A 13,669-nucleotide genomic window follows, 5' to 3' on the forward strand; every position below is an offset into this window, starting at 1 on the left:
GTCAAATACTAAGAAAGGGCGGCCTATGAAAGAATTACTACTTTCAATAAGTACACTTAAACGGCTAATTGGGAATAGAAAAACTGTAAAAAGCCCTCTGAGAAAGCCCCCCTCTAACCTTTGATAGTAAGCTTTTCTGTAGTCTGCCTGTTGATGTATTTTCCGTTTGAACTGTGCACAACATGAAGAGACGGAACACTGGCGGCTTGTCACAATGCCCCCCGATGACATCACAATAGCGCTGCTGCCTAGAAAACAAGCTGCGCAGAAGAAGTTGTTCTTTGGGTGGGAGGGTGGGCTAGTGGAAGGAGGGGGCAATCTCTTTTTTTCCCGGGTGGTAGGGGGATGACAGGAGAAGGGAAGCGGGTGGTGAGAAAGGTACAGAGGGCAGGGTTTGGGGGCTGGGAAGGAAAGGGAAAAGATTAGGGTTTGGGGATGATGAAAGGGCTTTCTACGGGTAAGGATGGCAAAGGGTGGCAGTGACGGAAAGTCAGGCAACCTGTCCTGTCCGTCTTTTTGTATCGTGAATTGGAAAGACTGCAAGGGGGAGGGGAGTTGCTTGCGCCCTAAAGGAGGAGTTATTCAGATTCATTGCAGTGGGCGGCGGCTGCAAAACGCACCATTCTTCTTGTTTTGGCTCTGCAAAGCAGCCTTTTCAAGGGTTGGCTTGGGTGACAAAATGTCTTGTGTAGGCGTGGGTTTGTCTCCCTCTCGCTCTCTCTCCCTAAGATGTGTCCGGCATAGGCCAGGGTGCCACTCGAGGCCCAAACCAATTCTGGTTATCGCTTCTCGGCCTTTTGGCTAAGATCAAGTGTAAGTATCTGTTCTTATCAGTTTAATATCTGATACGTCCCCTATCTGGGGACCATATATTAAATGGATTTTTAGAACAGGGAGATGGAAAAAGAGCTTGCTCTGTCCACTCCACGCATTGACCTGGTATTGCAGTACCTCCAGGAACGGTGCACCCCTTCTTAACCCAGTTTCCAAAAGCAGAACTCAATTCACCTGATTCATATTAGCCCGATTTAATGAATTGGAAGAAAGCATACGTCTTCATATGCACCTCAATTTGGCCCATTCACTTTTCACACTTCCTCCTTTTGTTTTTTATCTTTCACACTTTTGACTTTCTTTATTCATCCAAATAGCAAACTCATCACCACTCAACCTGACCAACTCGGCTATGTCCCCGTGCTGCAGTTCTCTGTCTTATCTAGATCATTTGCAATTGAATGGAATAGATCCCTTTTGGACAAAGTGGATTCACCTGCTGCTGCAGTGACCACAGGTGTGATAACATCTAGAATTGGCATCTGGTGCGATCTCTCCGCTTCCACTCCAAAGAAAGTTACCTGTTTATTCCTATCATGCATTGGTTTTTGGGGTTTTCTTTGAGTAATGATGATCTCTTTAGTAGTCTGTTGGCGCCCTCTCCTGGAGGAATAGTTTGCTTGCTCTTGGACATTCTAAAAGAGAGGTCATGATAGACATTGAGCTTCTGAGCTCAATTGGGGACAGTCATGGGTGATGAATGTTTGCAACCTACTGCGAAGCCTCATACCGCAATATAAGGAACGTCAAATACTAAGAAAGGGCGGCCTATGAAAGAATTACTACTTTCAATAAGTACACTTAAACGGCTAATTGGGAATAGAAAAACTGTAAAAAGCCCTCTGAGAAAGCCCCCCTCTAACCTTTGATAGTAAGCTTTTCTGTAGTCTGCCTGTTGATGTATTTTCCGTTTGAACTGTGCACAACATGAAGAGACGGAACACTGGCGGCTTGTCACAATGCCCCCCGATGACATCACAATAGCGCTGCTGCCTAGAAAACAAGCTGCGCAGAAGAAGTTGTTCTTTGGGTGGGAGGGTGGGCTAGTGGAAGGAGGGGGCAATCTCTTTTTTTCCCGGGTGGTAGGGGGATGACAGGAGAAGGGAAGCGGGTGGTGAGAAAGGTACAGAGGGCAGGGTTTGGGGGCTGGGAAGGAAAGGGAAAAGATTAGGGTTTGGGGATGATGAAAGGGCTTTCTACGGGTAAGGATGGCAAAGGGTGGCAGTGACGGAAAGTCAGGCAACCTGTCCTGTCCGTCTTTTTGTATCGTGAATTGGAAAGACTGCAAGGGGGAGGGGAGTTGCTTGCGCCCTAAAGGAGGAGTTATTCAGATTCATTGCAGTGGGCGGCGGCTGCAAAACGCACCATTCTTCTTGTTTTGGCTCTGCAAAGCAGCCTTTTCAAGGGTTGGCTTGGGTGACAAAATGTCTTGTGTAGGCGTGGGTTTGTCTCCCTCTCGCTCTCTCTCCCTAAGATGTGTCCGGCATAGGCCAGGGTGCCACTCGAGGCCCAAACCAATTCTGGTTATCGCTTCTCGGCCTTTTGGCTAAGATCAAGTGTAGTATCTGTTCTTATCAGTTTAATATCTGATACGTCCCCTATCTGGGGACCATATATTAAATGGATTTTTAGAACAGGGAGATGGAAAAAGAGCTTGCTCTGTCCACTCCACGCATTGACCTGGTATTGCAGTACCTCCAGGAACGGTGCACCCCTTCTTAACCCAGTTTCCAAAAGCAGAACTCAATTCACCTGATTCATATTAGCCCGATTTAATGAATTGGAAGAAAGCATACGTCTTCATATGCACCTCAATTTGGCCCATTCACTTTTCACACTTCCTCCTTTTGTTTTTTATCTTTCACACTTTTGACTTTCTTTATTCATCCAAATAGCAAACTCATCACCACTCAACCTGACCAACTCGGCTATGTCCCCGTGCTGCAGTTCTCTGTCTTATCTAGATCATTTGCAATTGAATGGAATAGATCCCTTTTGGACAAAGTGGATTCACCTGCTGCTGCAGTGACCACAGGTGTGATAACATCTAGAATTGGCATCTGGTGCGATCTCTCCGCTTCCACTCCAAAGAAAGTTACCTGTTTATTCCTATCATGCATTGGTTTTTGGGGTTTTCTTTGAGTAATGATGATCTCTTTAGTAGTCTGTTGGCGCCCTCTCCTGGAGGAATAGTTTGCTTGCTCTTGGACATTCTAAAAGAGAGGTCATGATAGACATTGAGCTTCTGAGCTCAATTGGGGACAGTCATGGGTGATGAATGTTTGCAACCTACTGCGAAGCCTCATACCGCAATATAAGGAACGTCAAATACTAAGAAAGGGCGGCCTATGAAAGAATTACTACTTTCAATAAGTACACTTAAACGGCTAATTGGGAATAGAAAAACTGTAAAAAGCCCTCTGAGAAAGCCCCCCTCTAACCTTTGATAGTAAGCTTTTCTGTAGTCTGCCTGTTGATGTATTTTCCGTTTGAACTGTGCACAACATGAAGAGACGGAACACTGGCGGCTTGTCACAATGCCCCCCGATGACATCACAATAGCGCTGCTGCCTAGAAAACAAGCTGCGCAGAAGAAGTTGTTCTTTGGGTGGGAGGGTGGGCTAGTGGAAGGAGGGGGCAATCTCTTTTTTTCCCGGGTGGTAGGGGGATGACAGGAGAAGGGAAGGCGGGTGGTGAGAAAGGTACAGAGGGCAGGGTTTGGGGGCTGGGAAGGAAAGGGAAAAGATTAGGGTTTGGGGATGATGAAAGGGCTTTCTACGGGTAAGGATGGCAAAGGGTGGCAGTGACGGAAAGTCAGGCAACCTGTCCTGTCCGTCTTTTTGTATCGTGAATTGGAAAGACTGCAAGGGGGAGGGGAGTTGCTTGCGCCCTAAAGGAGGAGTTATTCAGATTCATTGCAGTGGGCGGCGGCTGCAAAACGCACCATTCTTCTTGTTTTGGCTCTGCAAAGCAGCCTTTTCAAGGGTTGGCTTGGGTGACAAAATGTCTTGTGTAGGCGTGGGTTTGTCTCCCTCTCGCTCTCTCTCCCTAAGATGTGTCCGGCATAGGCCAGGGTGCCCACTCGAGGCCCAAACCAATTCTGGTTATCGCTTCTCGGCCTTTTGGCTAAGATCAAGTGTAGTATCTGTTCTTATCAGTTTAATATCTGATACGTCCCCTATCTGGGGACCATATATTAAATGGATTTTTAGAACAGGAGATGGAAAAAGAGCTTGCTCTGTCCACTCCACGCATTGACCTGGTATTGCAGTACCTCCAGGAACGGTGCACCCCTTCTTAACCCAGTTTCCAAAAGCAGAACTCAATTCACCTGATTCATATTAGCCCGATTTAATGAATTGGAAGAAAGCATACGTCTTCATATGCACCTCAATTTGGCCCATTCACTTTTCACACTTCCTCCTTTTGTTTTTTATCTTTCACACTTTTGACTTTCTTTATTCATCCAAATAGCAAACTCATCACCACTCAACCTGACCAACTCGGCTATGTCCCCGTGCTGCAGTTCTCTGTCTTATCTAGATCATTTGCAATTGAATGGAATAGATCCCTTTTGGACAAAGTGGATTCACCTGCTGCTGCAGTGACCACAGGTGTGATAACATCTAGAATTGGCATCTGGTGCGATCTCTCCGCTTCCACTCCAAAGAAAGTTACCTGTTTATTCCTATCATGCATTGGTTTTTGGGGTTTTCTTTGAGTAATGATGATCTCTTTAGTAGTCTGTTGGCGCCCTCTCCTGGAGGAATAGTTTGCTTGCTCTTGGACATTCTAAAAGAGAGGTCATGATAGACATTGAGCTTCTGAGCTCAATTGGGGACAGTCATGGGTGATGAATGTTTGCAACCTACTGCGAAGCCTCATACCGCAATATAAGGAACGTCAAATACTAAGAAAGGGCGGCCTATGAAAGAATTACTACTTTCAATAAGTACACTTAAACGGCTAATTGGGAATAGAAAAACTGTAAAAAGCCCTCTGAGAAAGCCCCCCCTCTAACCTTTGATAGTAAGCTTTTCTGTAGTCTGCCTGTTGATGTATTTTCCGTTTGAACTGTGCACAACATGAAGAGACGGAACACTGGCGGCTTGTCACAATGCCCCCCGATGACATCACAATAGCGCTGCTGCCTAGAAAACAAGCTGCGCAGAAGAAGTTGTTCTTTGGGTGGGAGGGGTGGGCTAGTGGAAGGAGGGGGCAATCTCTTTTTTTCCCGGGTGGTAGGGGGATGACAGGAGAAGGGAAGCGGGTGGTGAGAAAGGTACAGAGGGCAGGGTTTGGGGGGCTGGGAAGGAAAGGGAAAAGATTAGGGTTTGGGGATGATGAAAGGGCTTTCTACGGGTAAGGATGGCAAAGGGTGGCAGTGACGGAAAGTCAGGCAACCTGTCCTGTCCGTCTTTTTGTATCGTGAATTGGAAAGACTGCAAGGGGGAGGGGAGTTGCTTGCGCCCTAAAGGAGGAGTTATTCAGATTCATTGCAGTGGGCGGCGGCTGCAAAACGCACCATTCTTCTTGTTTTGGCTCTGCAAAGCAGCCTTTTCAAGGGTTGGCTTGGGTGACAAAATGTCTTGTGTAGGCGTGGGTTTGTCTCCCTCTCGCTCTCTCTCCCTAAGATGTGTCCGGCATAGGCCAGGGTGCCACTCGAGGCCCAAACCAATTCTGGTTATCGCTTCTCGGCCTTTTGGCTAAGATCAAGTGTAGTATCTGTTCTTATCAGTTTAATATCTGATACGTCCCCTATCTGGGGACCATATATTAAATGGATTTTTAGAACAGGGAGATGGAAAAAGAGCTTGCTCTGTCCACTCCACGCATTGACCTGGTATTGCAGTACCTCCAGGAACGGTGCACCCCTTCTTAACCCAGTTTCCAAAAGCAGAACTCAATTCACCTGATTCATATTAGCCCGATTTAATGAATTGGAAGAAAGCATACGTCTTCATATGCACCTCAATTTGGCCCATTCACTTTTCACACTTCCTCCTTTTGTTTTTTATCTTTCACACTTTTGACTTTCTTTATTCATCCAAATAGCAAACTCATCACCACTCAACCTGACCAACTCGGCTATGTCCCCGTGCTGCAGTTCTCTGTCTTATCTAGATCATTTGCAATTGAATGGAATAGATCCCTTTTGGACAAAGTGGATTCACCTGCTGCTGCAGTGACCACAGGTGTGATAACATCTAGAATTGGCATCTGGTGCGATCTCTCCGCTTCCACTCCAAAGAAAGTTACCTGTTTATTCCTATCATGCATTGGTTTTTGGGGTTTTCTTTGAGTAATGATGATCTCTTTAGTAGTCTGTTGGCGCCCTCTCCTGGAGGAATAGTTTGCTTGCTCTTGGACATTCTAAAAGAGAGGTCATGATAGACATTGAGCTTCTGAGCTCAATTGGGGACAGTCATGGGTGATGAATGTTTGCAACCTACTGCGAAGCCTCATACCGCAATATAAGGAACGTCAAATACTAAGAAAGGGCGGCCTATGAAAGAATTACTACTTTCAATAAGTACACTTAAACGGCTAATTGGGAATAGAAAAACTGTAAAAAGCCCTCTGAGAAAGCCCCCCTCTAACCTTTGATAGTAAGCTTTTCTGTAGTCTGCCTGTTGATGTATTTTCCGTTTGAACTGTGCACAACATGAAGAGACGGAACACTGGCGGCTTGTCACAATGCCCCCCGATGACATCACAATAGCGCTGCTGCCTAGAAAACAAGCTGCGCAGAAGAAGTTGTTCTTTGGGTGGGAGGGTGGGCTAGTGGAAGGAGGGGGCAATCTCTTTTTTTCCCGGGTGGTAGGGGGATGACAGGAGAAGGGAAGCGGGGTGGTGAGAAAGGTACAGAGGGCAGGGTTTGGGGGCTGGGAAGGAAAGGGAAAAGATTAGGGTTTGGGGATGATGAAAGGGCTTTCTACGGGTAAGGATGGCAAAGGGTGGCAGTGACGGAAAGTCAGGCAACCTGTCCTGTCCGTCTTTTTGTATCGTGAATTGGAAAGACTGCAAGGGGGAGGGGAGTTGCTTGCGCCCTAAAGGAGGAGTTATTCAGATTCATTGCAGTGGGCGGCGGCTGCAAAACGCACCATTCTTCTTGTTTTGGCTCTGCAAAGCAGCCTTTTCAAGGGTTGGCTTGGGTGACAAAATGTCTTGTGTAGGCGTGGGTTTGTCTCCCTCTCGCTCTCTCTCCCTAAGATGTGTCCGGCATAGGCCAGGGTGCCACTCGAGGCCCAAACCAATTCTGGTTATCGCTTCTCGGCCTTTTGGCTAAGATCAAGTGTAGTATCTGTTCTTATCAGTTTAATATCTGATACGTCCCCTATCTGGGGACCATATATTAAATGGATTTTTTAGAACAGGGAGATGGAAAAAGAGCTTGCTCTGTCCACTCCACGCATTGACCTGGTATTGCAGTACCTCCAGGAACGGTGCACCCCTTCTTAACCCAGTTTCCAAAAGCAGAACTCAATTCACCTGATTCATATTAGCCCGATTTAATGAATTGGAAGAAAGCATACGTCTTCATATGCACCTCAATTTGGCCCATTCACTTTTCACACTTCCTCCTTTTGTTTTTTATCTTTCACACTTTTGACTTTCTTTATTCATCCAAATAGCAAACTCATCACCACTCAACCTGACCAACTCGGCTATGTCCCCGTGCTGCAGTTCTCTGTCTTATCTAGATCATTTGCAATTGAATGGAATAGATCCCTTTTGGACAAAGTGGATTCACCTGCTGCTGCAGTGACCACAGGTGTGATAACATCTAGAATTGGCATCTGGTGCGATCTCTCCGCTTCCACTCCAAAGAAAGTTACCTGTTTATTCCTATCATGCATTGGTTTTTGGGGTTTTCTTTGAGTAATGATGATCTCTTTAGTAGTCTGTTGGCGCCCTCTCCTGGAGGAATAGTTTGCTTGCTCTTGGACATTCTAAAAGAGAGGTCATGATAGACATTGAGCTTCTGAGCTCAATTGGGGACAGTCATGGGTGATGAATGTTTGCAACCTACTGCGAAGCCTCATACCGCAATATAAGGAACGTCAAATACTAAGAAAGGGCGGCCTATGAAAGAATTACTACTTTCAATAAGTACACTTAAACGGCTAATTGGGAATAGAAAAACTGTAAAAAGCCCTCTGAGAAAGCCCCCCTCTAACCTTTGATAGTAAGCTTTTCTGTAGTCTGCCTGTTGATGTATTTTCCGTTTGAACTGTGCACAACATGAAGAGACGGAACACTGGCGGCTTGTCACAATGCCCCCCGATGACATCACAATAGCGCTGCTGCCTAGAAAACAAGCTGCGCAGAAGAAGTTGTTCTTTGGGTGGGAGGGTGGGCTAGTGGAAGGAGGGGGCAATCTCTTTTTTTCCCGGGTGGTAGGGGGATGACAGGAGAAGGGAAGCGGGTGGTGAGAAAGGTACAGAGGGCAGGGTTTGGGGGCTGGGAAGGAAAGGGAAAAGATTAGGGTTTGGGGATGATGAAAGGGCTTTCTACGGGTAAGGATGGCAAAGGGTGGCAGTGACGGAAAGTCAGGCAACCTGTCCTGTCCGTCTTTTTGTATCGTGAATTGGAAAGACTGCAAGGGGGAGGGGAGTTGCTTGCGCCCTAAAGGAGGAGTTATTCAGATTCATTGCAGTGGGCGGCGGCTGCAAAACGCACCATTCTTCTTGTTTTGGCTCTGCAAAGCAGCCTTTTCAAGGGTTGGCTTGGGTGACAAAATGTCTTGTGTAGGCGTGGGTTTGTCTCCCTCTCGCTCTCTCTCCCTAAGATGTGTCCGGCATAGGCCAGGGTGCCACTCGAGGCCCAAACCAATTCTGGTTATCGCTTCTCGGCCTTTTGGCTAAGATCAAGTGTAGTATCTGTTCTTATCAGTTTAATATCTGATACGTCCCCTATCTGGGGACCATATATTAAATGGATTTTTAGAACAGGGAGATGGAAAAAGAGCTTGCTCTGTCCACTCCACGCATTGACCTGGTATTGCAGTACCTCCAGGAACGGTGCACCCCTTCTTAACCCAGTTTCCAAAAGCAGAACTCAATTCACCTGATTCATATTAGCCCGATTTAATGAATTGGAAGAAAGCATACGTCTTCATATGCACCTCAATTTGGCCCATTCACTTTTCACACTTCCTCCTTTTGTTTTTTATCTTTCACACTTTTGACTTTCTTTATTCATCCAAATAGCAAACTCATCACCACTCAACCTGACCAACTCGGCTATGTCCCCGTGCTGCAGTTCTCTGTCTTATCTAGATCATTTGCAATTGAATGGAATAGATCCCTTTTGGACAAAGTGGATTCACCTGCTGCTGCAGTGACCACAGGTGTGATAACATCTAGAATTGGCATCTGGTGCGATCTCTCCGCTTCCACTCCAAAGAAAGTTACCTGTTTATTCCTATCATGCATTGGTTTTTGGGGTTTTCTTTGAGTAATGATGATCTCTTTAGTAGTCTGTTGGCGCCCTCTCCTGGAGGAATAGTTTGCTTGCTCTTGGACATTCTAAAAGAGAGGTCATGATAGACATTGAGCTTCTGAGCTCAATTGGGGACAGTCATGGGTGATGAATGTTTGCAACCTACTGCGAAGCCTCATACCGCAATATAAGGAACGTCAAATACTAAGAAAGGGCGGCCTATGAAAGAATTACTACTTTCAATAAGTACACTTAAACGGCTAATTGGGAATAGAAAAACTGTAAAAAGCCCTCTGAGAAAGCCCCCCTCTAACCTTTGATAGTAAGCTTTTCTGTAGTCTGCCTGTTGATGTATTTTCCGTTTGAACTGTGCACAACATGAAGAGACGGAACACTGGCGGCTTGTCACAATGCCCCCCGATGACATCACAATAGCGCTGCTGCCTAGAAAACAAGCTGCGCAGAAGAAGTTGTTCTTTGGGTGGGAGGGTGGGCTAGTGGAAGGAGGGGGCAATCTCTTTTTTTCCCGGGTGGTAGGGGGATGACAGGAGAAGGGAAGCGGGTGGTGAGAAAGGTACAGAGGGCAGGGTTTGGGGGCTGGGAAGGAAAGGGAAAAGATTAGGGTTTGGGGATGATGAAAGGGCTTTCTACGGGTAAGGATGGCAAAGGGTGGCAGTGACGGAAAGTCAGGCAACCTGTCCTGTCCGTCTTTTTGTATCGTGAATTGGAAAGACTGCAAGGGGGAGGGGAGTTGCTTGCGCCCTAAAGGAGGAGTTATTCAGATTCATTGCAGTGGGCGGCGGCTGCAAAACGCACCATTCTTCTTGTTTTGGCTCTGCAAAGCAGCCTTTTCAAGGGTTGGCTTGGGTGACAAAATGTCTTGTGTAGGCGTGGGTTTGTCTCCCTCTCGCTCTCTCTCCCTAAGATGTGTCCGGCATAGGCCAGGGTGCCACTCGAGGCCCAAACCAATTCTGGTTATCGCTTCTCGGCCTTTTGGCTAAGATCAAGTGTAGTATCTGTTCTTATCAGTTTAATATCTGATACGTCCCCTATCTGGGGACCATATATTAAATGGATTTTTAGAACAGGGAGATGGAAAAAGAGCTTGCTCTGTCCACTCCACGCATTGACCTGGTATTGCAGTACCTCCAGGAACGGTGCACCCCTTCTTAACCCAGTTTCCAAAAGCAGAACTCAATTCACCTGATTCATATTAGCCCGATTTAATGAATTGGAAGAAAGCATACGTCTTCATATGCACCTCAATTTGGCCCATTCACTTTTCACACTTCCTCCTTTTGTTTTTTATCTTTCACACTTTTGACTTTCTTTATTCATCCAAATAGCAAACTCATCACCACTCAACCTGACCAACTCGGCTATGTCCCCGTGCTGCAGTTCTCTGTCTTATCTAGATCATTTGCAATTGAATGGAATAGATCCCTTTTGGACAAAGTGGATTCACCTGCTGCTGCAGTGACCACAGGTGTGATAACATCTAGAATTGGCATCTGGTGCGATCTCTCCGCTTCCACTCCAAAGAAAGTTACCTGTTTATTCCTATCATGCATTGGTTTTTGGGGTTTTCTTTGAGTAATGATGATCTCTTTAGTAGTCTGTTGGCGCCCTCTCCTGGAGGAATAGTTTGCTTGCTCTTGGACATTCTAAAAGAGAGGTCATGATAGACATTGAGCTTCTGAGCTCAATTGGGGACAGTCATGGGTGATGAATGTTTGCAACCTACTGCGAAGCCTCATACCGCAATATAAGGAACGTCAAATACTAAGAAAGGGCGGCCTATGAAAGAATTACTACTTTCAATAAGTACACTTAAACGGCTAATTGGGAATAGAAAAACTGTAAAAAGCCCTCTGAGAAAGCCCCCCTCTAACCTTTGATAGTAAGCTTTTCTGTAGTCTGCCTGTTGATGTATTTTCCGTTTGAACTGTGCACAACATGAAGAGACGGAACACTGGCGGCTTGTCACAATGCCCCCCGATGACATCACAATAGCGCTGCTGCCTAGAAAACAAGCTGCGCAGAAGAAGTTGTTCTTTGGGTGGGAGGGTGGGCTAGTGGAAGGAGGGGGCAATCTCTTTTTTTCCCGGGTGGTAGGGGGATGACAGGAGAAGGGAAGCGGGTGGTGAGAAAGGTACAGAGGGCAGGGTTTGGGGGCTGGGAAGGAAAGGGAAAAGATTAGGGTTTGGGGATGATGAAAGGGCTTTCTACGGGTAAGGATGGCAAAGGGTGGCAGTGACGGAAAGTCAGGCAACCTGTCCTGTCCGTCTTTTTGTATCGTGAATTGGAAAGACTGCAAGGGGGAGGGGAGTTGCTTGCGCCCTAAAGGAGGAGTTATTCAGATTCATTGCAGTGGGCGGCGGCTGCAAAACGCACCATTCTTCTTGTTTTGGCTCTGCAAAGCAGCCTTTTCAAGGGTTGGCTTGGGTGACAAAATGTCTTGTGTAGGCGTGGGTTTGTCTCCCTCTCGCTCTCTCTCCCTAAGATGTGTCCGGCATAGGCCAGGGTGCCACTCGAGGCCCAAACCAATTCTGGTTATCGCTTCTCGGCCTTTTGGCTAAGATCAAGTGTAGTATCTGTTCTTATCAGTTTAATATCTGATACGTCCCCTATCTGGGGACCATATATTAAATGGATTTTTAGAACAGGGAGATGGAAAAAGAGCTTGCTCTGTCCACTCCACGCATTGACCTGGTATTGCAGTACCTCCAGGAACGGTGCACCCCTTCTTAACCCAGTTTCCAAAAGCAGAACTCAATTCACCTGATTCATATTAGCCCGATTTAATGAATTGGAAGAAAGCATACGTCTTCATATGCACCTCAATTTGGCCCATTCACTTTTCACACTTCCTCCTTTTGTTTTTTATCTTTCACACTTTTGACTTTCTTTATTCATCCAAATAGCAAACTCATCACCACTCAACCTGACCAACTCGGCTATGTCCCCGTGCTGCAGTTCTCTGTCTTATCTAGATCATTTGCAATTGAATGGAATAGATCCCTTTTGGACAAAGTGGATTCACCTGCTGCTGCAGTGACCACAGGTGTGATAACATCTAGAATTGGCATCTGGTGCGATCTCTCCGCTTCCACTCCAAAGAAAGTTACCTGTTTATTCCTATCATGCATTGGTTTTTGGGGTTTTCTTTGAGTAATGATGATCTCTTTAGTAGTCTGTTGGCGCCCTCTCCTGGAGGAATAGTTTGCTTGCTCTTGGACATTCTAAAAGAGAGGTCATGATAGACATTGAGCTTCTGAGCTCAATTGGGGACAGTCATGGGTGATGAATGTTTGCAACCTACTGCGAAGCCTCATACCGCAATATAAGGAACGTCAAATACTAAGAAAGGGCGGCCTATGAAAGAATTACTACTTTCAATAAGTACACTTAAACGGCTAATTGGGAATAGAAAAACTGTAAAAAGCCCTCTGAGAAAGCCCCCCTCTAACCTTTGATAGTAAGCTTTTCTGTAGTCTGCCTGTTGATGTATTTTCCGTTTGAACTGTGCACAACATGAAGAGACGGAACACTGGCGGCTTGTCACAATGCCCCCCGATGACATCACAATAGCGCTGCTGCCTAGAAAACAAGCTGCGCAGAAGAAGTTGTTCTTTGGGTGGGAGGGTGGGCTAGTGGAAGGAGGGGGCAATCTCTTTTTTTCCCGGGTGGTAGGGGGATGACAGGAGAAGGGAAGCGGGTGGTGAGAAAGGTACAGAGGGCAGGGTTTGGGGGCTGGGAAGGAAAGGGAAAAGATTAGGGTTTGGGGATGATGAAAGGGCTTTCTACGGGTAAGGATGGCAAAGGGTGGCAGTGACGGAAAGTCAGGCAACCTGTCCTGTCCGTCTTTTTGTATCGTGAATTGGAAAGACTGCAAGGGGGAGGGGAGTTGCTTGCGCCCTAAAGGAGGAGTTATTCAGATTCATTGCAGTGGGCGGCGGCTGCAAAACGCACCATTCTTCTTGTTTTGGCTCTGCAAAGCAGCCTTTTCAAGGGTTGGCTTGGGTGACAAAATGTCTTGTGTAGGCGTGGGTTTGTCTCCCTCTCGCTCTCTCTCCCTAAGATGTGTCCGGCATAGGCCAGGGTGCCACTCGAGGCCCAAACCAATTCTGGTTATCGCTTCTCGGCCTTTTGGCTAAGATCAAGTGTAGTATCTGTTCTTATCAGTTTAATATCTGATACGTCCCCTATCTGGGGACCATATATTAAATGGATTTTTAGAACAGGGAGATGGAAAAAGAGCTTGCTCTGTCCACTCCACGCATTGACCTGGTATTGCAGTACCTCCAGGAACGGTGCACCCCTTCTTAACCCAGTTTCCAAAAGCAGAACTCAATTCACCTGATTCATATTAGCCCGATTTAATGAATTG

At 46.5% G+C, this 13,669-nt stretch overlaps 9 non-coding genes across 9 annotated transcripts; all 9 read left to right on the plus strand.

Annotated features, from left to right (window-relative positions):
* The first annotated feature begins 781 nt into the window (after nucleotides 1–781).
* LOC142281670 (U2 spliceosomal RNA) lies at nucleotides 782–973 on the plus strand. Its single transcript, XR_012743715.1, has one exon. It is a non-coding gene; the product is annotated as a U2 spliceosomal RNA (small nuclear RNA).
* Nucleotides 974–2,360: 1,387 nt separating this feature from the next.
* On the plus strand, nucleotides 2,361–2,551 carry LOC142281655 (U2 spliceosomal RNA). Its single transcript, XR_012743700.1, has one exon. It is a non-coding gene; the product is annotated as a U2 spliceosomal RNA (small nuclear RNA).
* A 1,389-nt stretch (nucleotides 2,552–3,940) lies between these two features.
* LOC142281669 (U2 spliceosomal RNA) lies at nucleotides 3,941–4,130 on the plus strand. The gene has a single exon (XR_012743714.1). It is a non-coding gene; the product is annotated as a U2 spliceosomal RNA (small nuclear RNA).
* A 1,390-nt stretch (nucleotides 4,131–5,520) lies between these two features.
* On the plus strand, nucleotides 5,521–5,711 carry LOC142281667 (U2 spliceosomal RNA). Its single transcript, XR_012743712.1, has one exon. It is a non-coding gene; the product is annotated as a U2 spliceosomal RNA (small nuclear RNA).
* Nucleotides 5,712–7,099: 1,388 nt separating this feature from the next.
* On the plus strand, nucleotides 7,100–7,291 carry LOC142281668 (U2 spliceosomal RNA). The gene has a single exon (XR_012743713.1). It is a non-coding gene; the product is annotated as a U2 spliceosomal RNA (small nuclear RNA).
* A 1,387-nt stretch (nucleotides 7,292–8,678) lies between these two features.
* Nucleotides 8,679–8,869, plus strand: LOC142281671 (U2 spliceosomal RNA). The gene has a single exon (XR_012743716.1). It is a non-coding gene; the product is annotated as a U2 spliceosomal RNA (small nuclear RNA).
* Nucleotides 8,870–10,256: 1,387 nt separating this feature from the next.
* On the plus strand, nucleotides 10,257–10,447 carry LOC142281672 (U2 spliceosomal RNA). The gene has a single exon (XR_012743717.1). It is a non-coding gene; the product is annotated as a U2 spliceosomal RNA (small nuclear RNA).
* A 1,387-nt stretch (nucleotides 10,448–11,834) lies between these two features.
* LOC142281674 (U2 spliceosomal RNA) lies at nucleotides 11,835–12,025 on the plus strand. Its single transcript, XR_012743718.1, has one exon. It is a non-coding gene; the product is annotated as a U2 spliceosomal RNA (small nuclear RNA).
* A 1,387-nt stretch (nucleotides 12,026–13,412) lies between these two features.
* On the plus strand, nucleotides 13,413–13,603 carry LOC142281656 (U2 spliceosomal RNA). The gene has a single exon (XR_012743701.1). It is a non-coding gene; the product is annotated as a U2 spliceosomal RNA (small nuclear RNA).
* The last annotated feature ends 66 nt before the right edge of the window (nucleotides 13,604–13,669 follow it).

This window comes from Anomaloglossus baeobatrachus, unplaced genomic scaffold, assembly GCF_048569485.1.
Source record: "Anomaloglossus baeobatrachus isolate aAnoBae1 unplaced genomic scaffold, aAnoBae1.hap1 Scaffold_4789, whole genome shotgun sequence".
NCBI lineage: Eukaryota > Metazoa > Chordata > Amphibia > Anura > Aromobatidae > Anomaloglossus > Anomaloglossus baeobatrachus.